Source organism: Balaenoptera ricei, chromosome 17 (assembly GCF_028023285.1).
Source record: "Balaenoptera ricei isolate mBalRic1 chromosome 17, mBalRic1.hap2, whole genome shotgun sequence".
In the NCBI taxonomy this organism is placed as follows: Eukaryota; Metazoa; Chordata; class Mammalia; order Artiodactyla; family Balaenopteridae; genus Balaenoptera; species Balaenoptera ricei.
Genome location: NC_082655.1, coordinates 13,502,745 through 13,522,177, shown reverse-complemented (window position 1 = coordinate 13,522,177; position 19,433 = coordinate 13,502,745).

The window sequence follows — 19,433 nt, the reverse complement described above, 5'->3', positions numbered from 1 at the left end:
CTGTTAATGCCAATGGGGGCACTTAACACCTCTCTGTAAATGGTCTTAAGATTAATATCTTGCCATTTATTTTATGTTATTTTTTTCCCCTTTGGAGGGGAAGCCTTTCCTCATCTTTGGCCTTCAGGAGCCAGAGCTGAGAGAAGGTCAGATCTGGCCAAAACCTAAGTTGAGATGCTAACTTAGTTCCTTCCAAACTTCTCTCTGTGTAGCATGAATCATAGAGTTGGAGCATTACTCAACAGAATAGAAAGGGCACAGGTTTTGGGATCAAAGACCTGCGTTCAAACCTTTAGTAACTAAATAAAAGAGCTACTTAACTCATCTCAGCATTATTTTTTTTTTTCACTTGTTAAAATAAAAAAAATAATGAAACCTATATCACAGATTTATTATGAGAAATCTACTCTCATCTGGCTTCTGCCTGCTCCACTAACTGAAGCTAGTCTCAAAGTGCTATCATTTCAATTGTATATTCATCACAATTGACCCACCCTTCTCCCTGAAATATACTCTTCTCTTAATTTCTGTGACCTCATGCATTCCTGGTTTTCTTTCTACCACTCTGGCTACACCTGCCCAGTCTTCTGTGCTGGCTTCTCCTCCTCTATCTGATCTCAGAAGTTGAAAATAGGTCCACTCTTCTCTTTACAAGTTCTCTCTAGATAATAGCCAATTATCATCTCATTAAATACTATGTGAATGCTGATGACTTTCAAGTTTATCTCTCCAGCCTAAATGTGTCTTTTGAGATACAGTCTTGTCCATCCACGTGCCTATTTGACATCTCCACTGGGATGCTTCTCAAACATCTTATACTTAACATGCCAAGGAATCTTGAGTTTCTCCTTAAGAATCCATTCTACTCTAAGTCTACCACGTGTTAGTAAACAGCACCATAATCAACCCCGTGACTCCAAGTGGAAGCCTAAAATTCATAGTTAATGCCTCTCTCTCCTCTACTCTCTATAAAAAAAATACATCTGCACCTCATGGGAATTCTATATCCAAGGATATCCTGAATTCTTCCATTGACCTTTATGTTCACTGTCACCTTCTGGTTGGCATATTTTCTGTTTTCCCTTCCAGATCCATTCTCCATCCTGCTCTATTCCTCAGCAGGCTGATCTGTATAAGCTGCATCAATAGGTTCCCTTGCCCTTGGGCTTCTGGTTGGATTCAGTTAATGGAGAGTAGGAGTGGGAAATGGGAGGGAGGGAGGGAGAAGAGTGAGGTTGGGGTGTGTGTTCCATAGGCTCCCTCCTTTCAGGAGTGCCACACATTAGCAGGGATTCTCAATGGAAAGTCTCATTTCCTGTCAGGAGGTAGCCCTCTGTCCTTATGTTCTAGTTACCCCTCCTTCCATTTGTGTCTTTATGTCTGGTGTAGTGATGGCTCTCTCCTAGTCCTTGTTCCCAAGAAACTGCACTGTCCTATTCTGGCTTCCCTATATCCTGCCTTCCTTTCAACCCTGTATTAAATCCACAAATTCCTTGTTTGAAAGTGCTGTCTATTTCCTGCCCGAGCCTGAAAGATGTCACCCCAAAACAAATAAGAAAGCAAACAAAAAATCCTCCTAATGAGTCTCCTACACTTACTAAAACCAGCCTAATACAGTCTCTGCAGCAGTATTGAGCAATCATTTAAAAATATATTATCATTTCACTCTTCTGCCGAAAAGCATTCTGAAGCTTCCTGTTGTGTTTGCAATAACCTTATTATGGGATTAAGTCCCTTTGTGATTTGGCCACTGTTTACTTCTGCAAGCATGTCTTGCACTCTTCTTTGGCTTGTTCGTTGCACTTCAGCCATGCAAATATTATTAATGTCCTAAAACACTCCATGCTCTTTCCCGCTTGTGAATTTTATATATGTTCTTGTTTCTGCCTGGAATGTTCTCCTCGTGGAGAACATGCATGTTTGCCTCCTCCTCATTATTGAGGTCTCAGCTTAATTGTCACCTCCTCAGAAAGCTTTTCTGTCACTCATCCTAAAGTAGTTCCTTCCCCGTTATTTTCTGTCATGGCTTTCTGTTTTTTTGTTTCATAGCAATGATTTCACTAATAATTATTTATTACTTAACTATTTCATGTACAGGCATACCTTGTTTTATAGCACTTCACTTTGTTGCACTTCGCAGATATTGCATTTTTACAAATGGAAGTTTTGTGGCAACCCTGCATGGAGCAAATCTGTTACCCCATTTTTCCAATAACATTTGCTCACTTCATGTCTCTGTGTCACATTTTGGTAATTCTTGCCATATTTCAAACTATTTCATTATGATTATATTTGTTATGGTGATCTATGATCAGTGTTATTTAATGATACTAATGCATAAAGATTAAGGCTTGCTAAAGGCTCAGATGATAGTTAGCATTTTTTAGCAATAAAGTATTTTTGATTAACACGTACTTTTTTTTAGACATAATGCTATTGCACACTCAATGGACTACAGTGGAGTGTAAACATAACTTTGATATGTACTGAGAAACCAAGAAAATTGTGTGACTTGCTTTATTGTGATATTTGTTTTATTGTGGTGGTCTGGAACTGAACCCACAATATCTCCGAGGCATGCCTGCATGTAACCCTGCAGTAGGCTGTAAGCCTAAGGCTATGGTTGTTGTTGTTTTTAACCCCATTATGCACATTGCCTGATATATGGTAGGAACTCAGTAATAGCACTTATAGAATTAAGTTATAAAAGTAAGGAATGAGGCAGGTGGAAATACCTGACTCATAGTATGTGCTGTATTTATTGAGCATATACTGTTTACTAAGTACTCTCTGATACCTGATGTTAGTTAATAAAATCGGCAATATCATCAAGTCCACTCTCTTCAGGTTCTTCTGGCTATCCTGGGCTGACTTTCAAGACACAATCCGTGGGAATATGTAGGGTGACTAAATCAATTGATTTTCATAATTTAGAGGTGTGGAGATACCTATTCTCTAAAGGCACTATTTTCTAAATACTGATCTTGTTTTGATGAGTCCGAATAAAGAGAATAAAGCTGATTTATCCTTCTCGAAGTCCAGAAAATGGAAGTTATTGGTGGAGACCAGGATCTACCTATCCTAATGAATACACATTGTTAGTTTTTTAAAAGATTTATTAGTCATGCTAAAATAGATTCCAATGTAAAGAACTAGAGAAATGCTTCTGGATGAATTTAACATGATCTGAGACTTCTCCACCTAGTTTTATTTGAATTATAGGCAAAGCACTGGAAGAAACCAACTGGCCTCCAGGATGCTATCATTCCTAGTGTATTTGAAGAAAGACAGATAATAAGTGCAAATATATATAATGGCTAAATAGCATCATACACATTTTTGGCCCATTTGGTTGATGAGAAAAATGATAAATGCCTGCTATAGTACTTTGATTAAAATAAGACTTTTCCCAAATCATAAATTTCAACTGTAGAAGACAATCTCAAGTGGTATCTTCTGTGGATCCGGGGCACATGAGGGGATAAATAAAACACCAGTCAAATAATTTTATAAATGTATTAGCTGAGGATTATGGAGATTATACCTTGTCCAAGATCAAAACAACTCTTCTGAGTTGGAGAGGAAAGCATGCGTACTTGAATACTTACCTCCTGCTATAATGATGGTCTGATACATATGACACAGAAATCCTCTCCAGGCATATATTTCAAGTCTTTCAAATCCATTCAGCATCCATTTTGACCATGCGTGGCAATTTTAGCAAAACGAGCAGTTAAAAGTAGGAGCCCTTTCATATTCCTACCTTAGTTAAGCCTCATGGCAACTTGGTGAAGTTGGTATTCTTTCTTTTTAAATTTTTCGTTTTTTGGCCATGCCACGCGGGATCCTAGCTCCCCGACCAGGGACAAAACCCACACCCCCTGCACTGGAAGCACAGGGCCCCAACAACTAGACCGCCAGGGAAGCCCCGCAAGTTGGCATTTTGATTTAATTGAGATGCAGAGAAGAAAGATGGCAGCTTTCCTGTGGTCATACAATCAGAAAGTGACAAAATAAGGGCTCAAATGGTGGGTGTGATGACTCCAAGTCGTATCCCCTTTCTACTTTGTGGGGCAAAACCAGTTGGTCTCTTTTATTCTTTTCTTTCTGGTTTTGATTTTATGCAACAATTTTCTTTTAACACCTGTAACAAAACTGTGACATACTTTCTTATTCCTCCCCAGAGGCTAAAGTGTGGCCTGTTCCTCTGATGGTTGCTAGGGGAAGTCATCTGTTATCACCTGTTTCAGTGTGGAGCCATCTACATACAGGACCACGAAAAGGGAATTTAGCCCACAGGGCCTTGCTCAATAAAGGCACCAGGAAAAAGGAACATGAAAGGGAGGGGGTTTTCCCCTACTGTCTTTATAATTACTTTTATAGGTGATGTTACAGCAATGTGTAATGACAGGCAAACAATAATAGCTCTTGTTCTCAGGCCTAGAATTCAGGCTACAAGATTTTGCATAAATAGAATCTATCTATCACTTCTTCATCCTCACATCTCCATATCTCAAAAAAAATAACATTTACCTCAATAATTTTTGCAAGTTTAATGGATAAAATATATAGAATGTACGTAATATAGTACCTGAAATCAGAGACACCTTAAAAACATTGATTTCTTTCCCTTTCTCCATCTGATAGTAGAATAGACTTCACCAGCACATCTGCCAACAACAATGCAAATGAATTGTCTCTTCACCTTGAGTACGGATGTGCAGGAAGGGGGTTGATAAATGTTCTGATGTTGTCAGCTTGTCCAGGGAACCACTGGTCAAGGAAGTGACATTTAAGCTGAAATTTAAAGGATGAGCAAGGGCCAGGAGAACAGAAGAGGGAAGTGAGTTTGGAATGCCTTGGCATGGCTGGGGACCAGAACCGAGATCAGGTGAGAAGAACCTGAAGACTGAGAGGGAGACTGGGGCAGGGGAAGCTGGAGAGGCCAGCAGGGGCCAAGTCTAGGTAGCATCTTGGAGGCCATGCCAGGGGTTGTAGACTTTATTTTAAGAGCAAAGAGAGGTCATGACAGGTTTTAAGCAGGAGAATGACATATGATTTTCTGAGAGCTTAGCAGGTACTGGGTATGATAACCTTCATAACACTATTATGAGTTAAATACAGTTGAGTAGATGGAGGCCTAGGGAGATTGCCTAACTTGCTTAAGAACATATTTACCCTCAGGCTAGCCTGTTCCAAGGCCTTAACTTTAACTATGGCGTGAACCCACTGTTCAGGGTACATGGTACACTCTATGTAATTAATCTCTCTAATCTCCCATCTGGTCTGATTCCATCCATTGCTTTCAGTTCTGCCCATACACCAGTGACTTTCACATTGATGTGTCTGGTCCTAATCTACCCTGAGAATTCTAAACTCACCTGTCCACTTGGCATCTCCACTTGGATGCTTCTTGGCATCTCAAGCTGAACATGTGAAAATGCAAACCCTTCATGTTCCCACAAAGTTCTTCCTCCGACAGTCCTTCATGACCCAGTCAGTAGAAGCTTCATTCTGCCCATGATGCAGGCCATGAAGCTGACTGCCATCCCTACTCCTGTCGCTTATACCCCAAATCCAATCTGCTGGCAACTCACAGTGGCTCCACTTTCAAAACATATGCTTCTCCCCACCCAAATGCAAACCACCTCACTATTGTAAAAGCCTCCAAAAGGGTCACCTGGTTTCCAAAGGAATCATTCTAAACGGAAGTCATATCTTGTCACTTGTGTTAAAGACCCTCCAGTGACTATTTTTTTTAACATCTTCATTGGAGTATAATTGCTTTACAATGGTGTGTTAATTTCTGCTTTATAACAAAGTGGGTCAGCTATACATATACATATATCCCCATATCTCCTCCCTCTTGCGTCTCCCTCCCACCCTCCCTATCCCACCCCTCTAGGTGGACACAAAGCACCAGGCTGATCTCCCTGTGCTATGCGGCTGCTTCCCACTAGCTATCTATTTTACATTTGGTAGTGTATATGTGTCCATGCTATTCTCTCACATCGTCCCAGCTTACCCTTCCCCCTCCCCGTGTCCTCAAGTGCATTCTCTACGTCTGCTATTTTATTCCTGTCCTGCTCCTAGGTTCTTCAGAACAATTTTTTTGTTTTGTTTTTTAGATTCCATATATATGTGTTAGCATACGGTATTTGTTTTTCTCTTTCTGACGTACTTCACTCTTTATGACAGACTCTAGGTCCATCCACCTCACTACAAATAACTCAATTTCATGTCTCTTTATGGCTGAGTAATATTCCATTGTATATATGTGCCACATCTTCTTTATCCATTCATCTGTCGATAGACATTTAGGTTGCTTCCATGTCCTGGCTACTGTAAATAGAGTTGCAATGAACATTGTGGTACTTGACTCTTTTTGAATTACAGTATTCTCAGGGTATATGCCCAGTAGTGGGACTGCTGGGTCGTATGGTAGTTCTATTTTTAGTTTTTTAAGGAACCTCCATACTGTTCTCCACAGTGGCTGTATCAATTTACATTCCCACCAACAGTGCAAGAGGGTTCCCTTTTCTCCACACCCTCTCCAGCATTTATTGTTTGTAGATTTTTTGAAGATGGCCATTCTGACTGGTGTGAGGTAATACCGCTTGTGGTTTTGATTTGCATTTCTCTAATGATTAGTGATGTTGAGCATTCTTTCATGTGTTTCTTGGCAATCTGTATATCTTCTTTGGAGAAATGTCTGTTTAGGTCTTCTGCCCATTTTTGGATTGGGTTGTTTGTTTTTTTGATATTGAGCTGCATGAGCTGCTTGTAAATTTTGGAGATTAATCCTTTGTCAGTTGCTTCATTTGCAAATGTTTTCTCCCATTCTGAGGTTTGTCTTTTCGTCTTGTTTATGGTTTCCTTTGCTGTGCAAAAGCTTTTAAGTTTCATTAAGTCCCATTTGTTTATTTTTGTTTTTATTTCCATTTCTCTTGGAGGTGGGTCAGGAAGGATCTTGCTGTGATTTATGTCATAGAGTGTTCTGCCTATGTTTTCCTCTAAGAGTTTTATAGTGTCTGGCCTTACATTTAGGTCTTTAATCCCTTTTGAGTTTATTTTTGTGTGTGGTGTTAGGGAGTGTTCTAATTTCATTCTTTTACATGTAGCTGTCCAGTTTTCCCAGCACCACTTATTGAAGAGGCTGTCTTTTCCCCATTGTATGTTCTTGCCTCTTTATCAAAGATAAGATGACCATATGTGCATGAGTTTATCTCTGGGCTTTTGTATCCTGCTACTTTACCAGATTCATTGATTAGCTCTAGTAGTTTTCTGGTAGCGTCTTCAGGATTCTCTACGTATAGTATCATGTCATCTGCAAACAGTGACAGCTTTACTTCTTCTTTTACAATTTGGATTCCTTTTATTTCTTTTTCTTCTCTGATTACTGTGGCTAAAACTTCCAAAACTATGTTGAGTAATAGTGGTGAGAGTGGACAACATTGTCTTGTTCCTGATCTTAGAGGAAATGGTTTCAGTTTTTCACCATTGAGAACTATGTTGGCTGTGGGTTTGTCATATATGGCCTTTACTATGTTGAGGTAAGTTCCCTCTATGCCTACTTTCTGGAGGGTTTTGTTAATCATAAATGGGTGTTGAATTTTGTCAAAAGCTTTTTCTGCATCTATTGAGATGATCACATGGTTTTTCTCCTTCAATTTGTTAATATGGTTTATCACACTGATTTGCGTATATTGAAGAATCCCTGCACTCCTGGGATAAACCCCACTTGATCATGGTGTATGATCCTTTTAATGTGCTGTTGGATTCTATTTGCTAGTATTTTGTTGAGGATTTTTGTATCTATGTTCATCAGTGATACTGGCCTGTAGTTTTCTTTTTTTGTGACGTCTTTGTCTGGTTTTGGTATCAGCGTGATGGTGGCCTTGTAGAATGAGTTTGGGAGTGTTCCTCCCTCTGCTCTTTTTTGGAAGAGTTTGAGGATAGGTGTTAGCTCTTCTCTAAATGTTTGATAGAATTTGCCTGTGAAGCCATCTGGTCCTGTGCTTTTGTATGTTGGAAGATTTTGAATCACAGTCTCAATTTCAGTGCTTGTGATTGGTCTGTTTATATTTTCTGTTTCTTCTTGGTTCAGTTTCGGAAGGTTGTGCTTTTCTAAGAATTTGTCCATTTCTTCCAGGTTGTCCATTTTATCGGCATACAGTTGCTTGTAGTAATCTCTCACGATCCTTTGTATTTCTGCAGTGTCAGTTGTTACTTCTCCTTTTTCATTTCTAATTCTATTGATTTGAGTCTTCTCACTTTTTTTTCTTGATGAGTCTGGCTAATGGTTTATCAATTTTGTTTATCTTCTCAGAGACCCAGCTTTTAGTTTTATTGATCTTTGCGATTGTTTCCTTCATTTCTTTTTCATTTATTTCTGATCGGATCTTTATGATTTCTTTCCTTCTGCTAACTTTGGGGTTTTTTTGTTCTTCTTTCTCTAATTGCTTTAGGTGTAAGGTTAGGTTGTTTATTTGAGATGTTTCTTGTTTCTTGAGGTAGGATTGTATTGCTATAAACTTCCCTCTTAGAACTGCCTTTGCTGCATCCCATAGGTTTTGGGTCATCATGTTTTCATTGTCATTTGTTTCCAGGTGTTTTTTGATTTCCTCTTTGATTTCTTCCTCCAGTGACTTTCTGTCTTACAAGATGAAGGCCAACGTCCTCACCATTGCCTTTGTGACTTTTCCTGTTTTGTTTTTACTGCTGATTTGTTTAGCTTTTGTCTATGGCTGCTTCCACACTACAACAGCAGAGCTGAATGCCTGCAACAGAGACTGTATGGCCCACAAATCTAAAATATTTGCTAATGGCTTTTTGCAGAAGACATTTTCTGAGCCATGCTCTACGTAATCTGCACACACACCCAAAGACCTGCACACACATGCACATACACACACTTACACACACTTCTCTGACCTCATATTCCAACACTCCTACTGTCTCCTACTCTGTTCTAGCCACAGTGGCCTCTAGGCAATTTTAGGAACTTTCTAAGCCTGTCCCCACCAGAGGGAATTTTGCCTGCTGCTCCCACTGCCCAGACTGCCTTTCATGCATCTGTCTGTATGCAAAGACCTGCCTTTCAGGTCTCTGTTCAAATGTCATCTGATTTGAAAAGTTTTCCCAAGCGGCTCCAGAAAAAAGGACACCCTTCCCCACTACTCTCTTTCCTTCTTTATCTTTCTTCTTATCCCTTATTTCCACAGGCAGCGTGGAGTTATTTGTATATTCTCTGTCCTCCTCCTAGAATGAAAGCAGAGACTTTGATTCATTGTTTTACCATCTGTGATTTGTAAAGAGCCAGGCACATGATAGATACTTGATTATTACTTTTGGATAAATGTGAAAATACCTGGGATATAGTAGACAGTTCCTGTCTAAGTTCTGGAGTACTCCTTGGGTGCCTGCTGTGTGCGAGGGACTTGCTGAGCACTTGCGTATACACTGATTTCATGTTTACCCTCTCCACAGCCTCATAGGAAGGGGCCCTTGTTTCTCTTCTAGGCTTTCCATAAAAAGATAAGGATATCCCTGAACAGTGTGCTGTGAGAGCTGTTGTGTACGGAGTGGCAGGAAGGGGCCATGTCTCCGGTGTGCTTACAAGTGACCATTCCTGAGGTCTGAGCCACTTCTTCCCTCCAGGTGGCAGCTGAGAAAAGCGATATCTCTTTAAAATAACTCACAGCATTAAGATACTAATAATAAATCAGAGTTATGCAATTTTTCCTAAAAAGATTCAATCCAGGATCCTTCCCCACAAATCCAGTTCCTGCCACAATGGGCATCCTGTTTACTGTACTCTCAATAATAAAGCCCTAATTGGGAGGTGTCAGAATGGAGTTAAAGGGCAAAGTATATATGGGTGTAGCACCTTGAATTTTTCTTCTTCGTTAAATACCATATATATATATGTACTTCTCAAAACACTGCCTAGAATTAATCTTTTTTTCTTTCATTGTGTTAAAACATCCATAACATAAAATTTGTCATTTTAACCATTTTGAAGTGTATGGTTCAGAGGCATTAAGTACATTCACAATGCTGTGTAACCATCACCACCATCCATTTCTGGAAACTTTTCATCCTCCCAAACTGAAACTCTGTACCTATTAAACAGTAGCAATCTATTCCTCCTTCTTCCTAGCCAGTGGCAACCACCATTCTACTTTCTGTCTCCAAATATGACTACTCTAGGTACCTAATATAGGTAGAATCATAGGGCATTTGCCCTTTTGTGTTTGGCTTATTTCATTTTGTGTACCGTCTTCAGGGTTTATCCATGCTGTAACATGAGTCAGGATTTCATTCCTTTTTAAGGCAGAGTAACATTCTATTGCATGCATATACCACATTTTACTTATCCATTTATCCACTGATGGACACTTGGGTTGCTTCCCCCTTTTGGCTATTGTGAATAATGCCATTATGAATATGGGTGCATGAATATCTGTTCAAAGACCCTGCTTTCAGTTTTTTTGAATATATGCCCAGGGGTGGAATTCCTGGATCATATAGTAATTCTATATTTAATTATTAGAGGAACTGCCATTCTGTTTTCCAATCAATCTTTTATTAAAGTTTTCTTAGGTAACATTTAAAAATATGGGTTAAAAGACTGGCTTTAGAAATGTTACAAGAAGTGCTGGTCTTCCACTTGGTCTCAAGATTCACAACTTAGTCACTACTTCCCAGGCTGCCCTAAAGACTGCTTTATCATTAAATAAGGCACAGGTATTCTGTATTTTTTCCTGTGTTTTTGTTCCCCACATGAGTCAGCGGAGGAAGCTAGGGGCCGAGGGAGCAATGCCCAGCTTTTTATACTTTTTCCTCTCTTGTTCCCTTAAGTTCACCACCTTAAAATCATCCCACCGGAGCCAGCCAGTGAACCAAGAATTCAGGCTGTTTCCTCACAACCCATCTGTGACCTCCTGAACCTCCAAATGGACATTACCAGACTCTGCTGGACCAAGGTAAAGAGCTGGAATCACACAATAACATTAACTCAGCACCCGTAATAGGAGTTAGAGGTGGCACTGGGTCCTATTCTGTGCTCCCAACCTATTCAACATGATCGTGGCCAAGCCACTTACTCACTCTGGGAGCGAATTAGTCCTTTCTTATTCCTGTTCGTTTTTCTATCAATAGGTCCCCCAAAGCAAATAAAATATTACTTAGAATCTCAATGCATGGTGCAGATAGTAATAAAGGTACTAAAGGAAAACTGTTTCTCTATTCACAATACTGCTGACACCAAATGTGTGGGATTTTTCCTGATACCAACCACCAGTACCCCAACTCTGGATACCAGCTGGTGTCCTACAATTTAATTCAATTCCCACACTATCTACCTGGAGTTAGCACAGACCCTGCAAGTTAAGGGCTCAGCCTCAGAAGACTGACCTCGCTTCAGATGCCAATCACCAGTCTAGGTTGTCACCTGTACTTCTGAACAACTGGCTATAAATTGTGGGTTCCCACCACCCCTTCTTCAGGTTTGGTAATTTGTTAAAATAGAGAGCTCAGGGAAACACTTTGCTTACATGGACTGGTTTCTTATAAAGGATATTAGAAAGGATACAAGTGAACAGCTAGATGAAGAGGTACAGAGGGTGAGTTCTGCAAGGGTCTCCAGCACAGGAGCTTCTGTCCCTGTGGAGTTGGGGTCACCACCCTCCTGGCATGTGGATGTGTTCACCAACTCAGAAGCTCTCTGAACTCTGTAGTTTAGGAATTTTTATGAATGCATCATCCTATAAACATGACTGAATTTTAACTCAATCTCTAGCCTCTCTCCCTTCCTCAGAGGTTGGGGGTAGGTGGAGCTGAAAGTTCCAAACTTCCAATCATGGCTTGATTTTTCTGGTGACCAGCTCCTAGCCTGAAGCCATCCAGGAGCCCACCAAGAGTCTCCTCATTAAAACAAAAGAAGCTCCTATAACCCAGGAAATTTCAAGGGATTGAGGAGCTTTGTGTAAGACTTTCTTATCACTCCCATCACTCAGGAAATTACAAGGGTTTTAGGAGATCTGTGTCAGGAACTGGAGCAGAGGCCAAATATGTATTTCTAATTATGTCACAGATGCTTTGCCTAAAGAAGGGTTGGAGGGTAAGAAGCTCATCTACTCACTGGCACTCACCTCTCCTATTCCCCCTAGAGATTTTTGAAGCTCCATTGTGGCACCCTAGTGCCCAGGGGAACCTAGTTTGGAAACTACTGTAGTAGATAACTTGATATTGATATCCAGCTGTAATATGCAATCAGTGAGGCTCTCCAAGACCCCAATATGGAAGCTCCTCTAATTATGAACTGGTTTCCTAAATGCATTTCATAAATACAGTTGTTCAGTAGAAATCTAAAGATACAACAATACGTCAGCAATGATTCTTGCCATCTGTTGGCAGTCAACAAAGCTGATAAAATTTTACTCTGACTCACTGCTTCATTTGTACTTATGAAAGTTTGTCAGTATTTCAGGGATGGGGAGACGGAGGCTTACAGAAGCTATATGACTTTCACAAAGTCACATGGTTAGTAGGCAGAGGAGCCACAATTTGAACCTAGGAAATGTGGCTCTTACAAAAAGTTCTACATTACAGCCTCCTTTTAAAGCCAGAAGTGGGTAAGAAGAGAGGCTTCTTTATACAGCAAATGTGAGATACAAGAGCTGTATCTATTGTACTGACCACCGCTATTGCTCCAATCCACTGTGAGAGATGCCTGTCCCAGGCCAAAGTCACCAACCTGACTTCAGAGCCCCAAGTCCCCTGGGTTAGCCCTATGCCCACTACATATCAGCAGAGCTCTTCAGCAAATGCCCGTGATTCAAGTGACTCAGTTCAAGGTTCAGAGCTATAAAATAATTCATGTGGTCCAGGATTGGGTCTCTGGGACTGAATTTTCCATCAATTTAAAAATCTTTTTTGCTCCTTCTTTTTGCCTTTTAAGGGTGAGGGGGCTTGTCCTTTTTAATTATGCAGGAGCTTCCTCTTAGGTCTTATTTTCTTTCTCAGGGCTCCCTGCAGAGAATTTCCTACAGTTGATTGATAAGCAGGTATTGATTCCAAAGGCAGAGTTTAGAAATATTCTCATAAATGGATCATGTCATTAATAAAAGGTCATCCCAAAAGTGGCTTTGGGGTAGAGATGTTGCTGAAATTAGAGCGCTCAGCAATGGTGGCCAGAGAGATAAAAAGGCCCGATGACCCATGCTCAAGAAGAGAAATTAAGAGAAGGAAGGGATGGGATAAAAATTACCATTTATCAGATGCCTCTGGTTTGCTAGAATCCTGGCTCTGCTAATACTAACCTGTGACCTTAAACTAGCTGCTTAACGTCTCAAATCTCAGCTTCTTCAGCTGTAAAGTGGTATAAATAATACCTTCATAGTGTGTTGTTAGGATTAAATAAAATATGTTAAGTGCTTTGCACAGTTGTTTCCACAAAATAGGCAAAATAGAAATGGTTGTTGTTAGAGCTATTATTACTGTTATTATTTGTTTTTGACAACCCTCATCAGCCTCCCAAGTGAGGTATCAGCTGGAATTCTTGGTTTCCAAATCATAAACAAAGATGTTATACAACTCTTGCTCATTGGGTGATGAGATAGTACTTCTGTTTATGACTTGCATTGGAAAATCAGGCTACATCACGGCTGTTGGGCAAGGGAAAGATGCAGAGAAATGAAGCCAGCTGAGGAGGCAGAACTTGTAAATTTTGCAACTGTCCTCAGTTTAATGTTTGACATTCTACTCTCATTACTGACTGTGCATGTCTTCATGATAAATGGGGAATTTGCAGTGTGAGAAAATGAAGATTTATACAAAGCCAAATTGAACAAATGGTGAATAATTGATTTAGCTGACCTGACAACTCCCACTTGTAAATAACACAGAATGTTTTACTCTGGCAGGAATTCAGTTTTCTGGGCATCCTGACTCCTTCTAGTAGTTCACTGTAAAGACCCAGTGCTTTCTGACTTTCCCATACAGCAAAAATCTTAGATCATGAGCTCAATTCTCATGTTATCCTGGCATAATCTATAAGAAGTATGGTTCATGTTAGATATTCTCTGAAGAATGTAAGAACCCTTTATTTTGGCCTCTGATGTAAGAATATAGTTTGGCCCTACTTAGTAAAACTTGAGATATACTTGATTGGATTCAAGAATTACTATGTTTACTATTCTTAGAAATAAAGTAAAGTAAAAATAAAGTAAAATAAATAAAAGAAAACAAATATAAAATTAACAATGTTGCACCATTGTTTAAAATCCCCTTGCTGGCATCTGGGTATAGTACATGCTGTCTTAGAACACATTGGCAAAGGAAGTATTTATTTCCAAGCTTGGTATCCCAAGGAATGGTATAGATGAAAATATATGAATCTTCCTTGGGCATTCCCTCACCACGGACTGTCTGGATCACAGGTGGCTTAGTAAAAAGATACAGAAGCAACTGAGGACATTGTAGAAGATATCTCTGTAGCACTCCAAAATTCTGGATTACTAGGATTGAAAGTGTCCGTGACCTATCGTATATTAACGCATACATGTGGCATCTGGAAAAATGGTACAGATGAACCTGTTTGCAAGGCAGAAATAGAGACAGAGACGTAGAGAACAAACATGGACACCAAAGGGGGAAAGGGGGGGGTGGGATGAATTGGGAGATTGGGATTGACATATATACACTAATGTATAAAATAGATAACTAATGAGAATCTGCTGTATAGCACAGGGAAATCTATTCAGTGCTCTGTGGTGACCTAAATGGGAAGGAAATCCAAAAAAGAGGGGATATATGTATACATATAGCTGATTCACTTTGCTGTACAGCAGAAACTAACACAACACTGTAAAACAACTATACCCCAATTAAAAAAAAAAAAGTGTCCTTGCCAGATCATTCTGGTTAACCTTTTGATTATAGATTCAGTTCTATTCAATAAACATGTCATGAGCACCTAAAATGTGACAGGCATTAGGCTAGGATTATTGGTGGGGCGTGTGTGCTTTGCGGGAAACACAAAGGAAGCAAAGTGTGTGCCATCAAGAAGTTTATATGCTAGTGGAAGAGCTATTTGAATACACATAGACTGAAGCTAGTGCCATGAGGTTGATGTAAATAAAGTTCTCTAGGAGCGGTTGAGGAGGAGAAATCTAATTCATGTTATTAGTCTGCCAACAGATAACCATTCTTAAATATGACCTCCTTTTCCTTTCACTCATTCATCAAAAATCTATTGACCATCTTCTATTTACCAAAACGTGGGCATCTGGGGATGCTGAATACAATAATCACGGTACCTTTATGGGCCCAAAGTCTAACAAAGATGGCTGGAAATTGAACAGGAAATTGCAGTGTTATGAGTATTCTTAAATGTTGTTGCGTTCCCCTTTGCTGAGGTTTTGTGCAGTTGAACAGTTTTCCAGACTGTGAATCAAGAGTTCAAAATTCAAGTTTCAGCTCTGCCATGAAAGTAGTGTGTGTCCGTATTGGTACGGTTTTATTCAATTATATTGCACCTCAGTCTTCTTTGATGTGGCGTGAAAAATTTATGTCAGCCGAACTCTAGGTCTGTTTTCTCTTCTTTGGTAGTCAGTGTATAATGCTGTTTACTGACCACTGAAAGTCACTCATGACATCACTCATGACATAAGAAGTCTCTTTGGCTGTATAGTACAATTAAGCCGAAATGCATTTCGAGGGTAATATGTGGTTTGGACACAGAGCCAGTGTAGTGCCTGCAAGTGCACTGAGATTCTTTTCAAATTTATGATACAACAGTTGCAAATTTTTGATTTATATGTGTATGGACAACCAACATTTGAAAGGCAAACGTTTCTAACACATCATATCCAGTTCTTTTTAATGACCAATGAGATAATGATTGTGGCAATGTGCACAGGCTCTGTGCATGGGTTTGTCATTTCGGACTGTGTGACATTGGAGGATTTATATAACCTCTCTGAATCACAGATTTTTCTTCCTAAAAATGGGGCTAATAACTGTGTCCACCTCATTGGGCTATTTCACATAGATAAGGTATCAATACATAGCATAACCATTGAATGTCTGGCACATGGTAAATTCTCAATGACTGTTGTTCCTTTTGGTGTAGATTCCCCGTCTGACAGTGGTGTCCCCTTTTGAGTTCCTTTTTGACAGGACTGATTTCTACTCATATAGGTGGGAAGTGGCAAAGCTGGGATTTGAACCCAGCCAGATATCAGAGACTGTAGTCCAATCACCATCCTGTCTCCCTGATTAATTAGAATCAATGACTTTTAAACAGTAAGAAACTGATATTTCATCAATAACATCAGTCTATGAAACTGTCTTTCCTGGAAGGCTGTTCATACCTGTTTTCTATTCCATTTACCCAATGAATACTGATAATTATTATTAATACAGTTCCTCCTGCTTTGTCCTAGGACCAGAGTTGTAATCCAATCAAGTTTTAGCTGTGATTAAACATTAGCGTCTCAGAGTATACTTGGGAAATATCATTGAAGAGGATAATGTTTTGGGTTTTCGTCTTTTACACATTCACTAATTTGTGTGTGACAGAGGTCTCCGACTTCCTGCTTGCATCAAAACTAACCAGCTTTTTGATTTAGAGAAGGTATTTAAAGCGTATGATGATGAAACATATTAAAAATAGTAGCTGTTATTTTTGAGCACATATTATGTGCCAGGCACTTTATGTATTTTATTCTATTTTCTTAATAACCTTGCAAGCTAGATAATAAATCCTTTTGACTAATTTAGAAATGGAGGCTCAGAGAACTTAAATACTTTGCACATAGTTAGTAAGTGTTGGAGCCCTGATTGCAACCAAATTAGCCCATCTCCAAGTCTCAGCAAATTTCACTTTCACTCTGCCTCTGTGGAGTGGAAGAAAATGGTGTTCATAGAAGAAATTGGAAGGGAAAGCCTTGATCTAACTGATTGAAAGTGTGTGTGTGTGAAGTGATTTTTTTTGTAATTTAAGATATTGTATGCATTCTGAAGACTTTGCTACTTAAACGAACGAAATAATGATACTTTTGCAAAATGAAAAAATATTTTTGTTGCAGGAAATAACTGCCTGATAATACTTGGTGTGGGACATCTTCATTTTGATCTAACAGGTTTACTTAAATGAGCTAGGTGTACGTGTTATGCTTTTTCTCAGGATGACCATGATTGCTCCTCTGATTTCCCATCAGGGGAATGATCAGAGAAGGGGCAGATGAATATTGTAGGAGGAAGGGCAGCTTCTAAAAAAAGTAACAACAACTTAGGTTCATGTAGAACTTTAACATTCTTGTTGGTTCAACTTCACAGTCACCCTGTGAAGTAGTCATTTATCACTGTCCCCATTGAATAGATGAGCAAAAGTAAGGTACAGAAAAGTCAAGAGTGTGCCAGATCTCAAACAGTCCAAAGAAACAGAATCAGATTTAAAACTTTCAGACTTTTGGTGCCCAAGAGAATGTTATTTCATCTACCTCACACTGTTTTGTGGGGGAGTAGGTGGAAGAGAGGGGCTCCAAGAGTTTTGGGGGTGGCAGTAACCAAATGAAGCAATCATTAAAGCAGTAATAATTAGCACAGGTGGGTGTTCCTTTTATGTTATCAATATTTAATCATGTACTCACTTTGGTCATTTGAAAACAGATTTTAAACTACCAGTCTTATCCTTTAGAGTCTATAATCTGTTTTTTTGCTGCAGTATTTTAAAATATTTCAGAAAGATTAGAGGTAAATGTAATTTATGCAAAATTCATTGAGCATTGTGCAGTGGAGTTTTCATTCTAGGAAGATAAAGGTAAGTATATAAATTGCCAAGAGAATAGTAGTAAGCTTTAGAATAGAGATTTTCTATGGATGTTGTAAGAGTATGGATGACTCACTCTTGAGGGTGGCATTAAAGATAGTCTTTATACAGGTGTCAAATGACAAAACTAAAACAATTTAGTAACGTGTTTGATGTCCTTTATTCAAGGGAAAACAATCCATGGTTGGGGGAATACAGTGTTTTACAAGTAGTGGAGCAATGTTCCTAAGGGATTTGGGGCAAGAGCGAGTTTTACAAAGCATTAAAAGAGGCAACACAAAACCAAGGCATGATTGGCTAGGCAGTTGGGATTTCCTTGTAAGGCTAACAGGTCCTATCTTCTAGGGTAAGGTAAGCTAGCTAAAGCTGAGTTGGAAGACTGTAATTGGTATATGTTAGGTTTTCCATAAGTGCAGGCTGACCTAGGTTTAGGTATGTGATGCTGGCTGGGTCACTGGGGTGGCCTTCATTTTGTGGGTTCCAATATACAAATTAACTTTTTTGCAGGTGAGGATATCTAGGTTGGGACTTGAAGGATATGTAGGAGTTCACCAGAAATGTATAGAGAGAACCCAATTCAGATTGAAGGGAAATAGCATATGAAACAACATTAAGCCATGAAAAGGCAAAAGATGTTTTAAAAACAACAGCAAGGACTTCCCTGGTGGCACAGTGGTTAAGAATCCGCCTGCCAATGCAGGGGATATGGGTTCGAGCCCTGGTCCAGGAAGATCCCACATGCCACGGAGCAACTAAGCCCGTGAGCCACAGCTACTGAGCCTGCGCTCTAGAGCCTGCACTCTAGAGCCCGCGCTCTAGAGCCCGCGAGCCACAACTACTGAAGCCCGCGTGCCTAGAGCCCGTGCTCTGCAACAAGAGAAGCCACTGCAATGAGAAGCCTGTGCACCGCAACGAAGAGTAGCCCCCGCTGGCCGCAGCTAGAGAAAGCCCACGTGCAGGAATGAAGACCCAGCGCAGCCAAAAATAAATAAATAAATAAATTTTAAAAAATAAAATAAATATTTAAAAAACAAATAAACAACAGCAAATGATGAACCGTTCGATGTCTGGAGCATAGAATATGAAAAAGAAATGCCTGTAGATAAAATTGAACAAAAAAAAATTTAGAACTTGATTGTAATGAGCCTAGTTTGTTCTACTAAAGAGTGTAGACTGTATCCTATACACAGCGGGAAGTCACTGAATGCTTTCAAGAAGGGGAGTGACACAAGCAGATGTGAGAAATATTTCAGTGGCAGCAATGTGAAAAATGCATGGGTGGAACTGAGAGCAAAGACATTAGTTAAGAGGTTGATGCAGCAATACTGGCAGGAGATGGTGAGCCCCCAGGGCAGTGGCAATGGAGATCAAGAGTGCACCCCAAAAGTAGGAGAAACCTAATTTTGTGGGAATGTTTTCCAGTAGCTTGGGTGAACCAGATTTTTAATTTCTACCCACACCTCCTGTGCCTTCCCTAGGAGAAGAGTTGTGATAAGGATGGTTGGGTTTATCTATCTATCTAATCTTCCAAAAATTGCAAAAGAAACTTGTCTTCACTACCACCAGTGAATCCATTTGAAGTGATGAAAAGAAT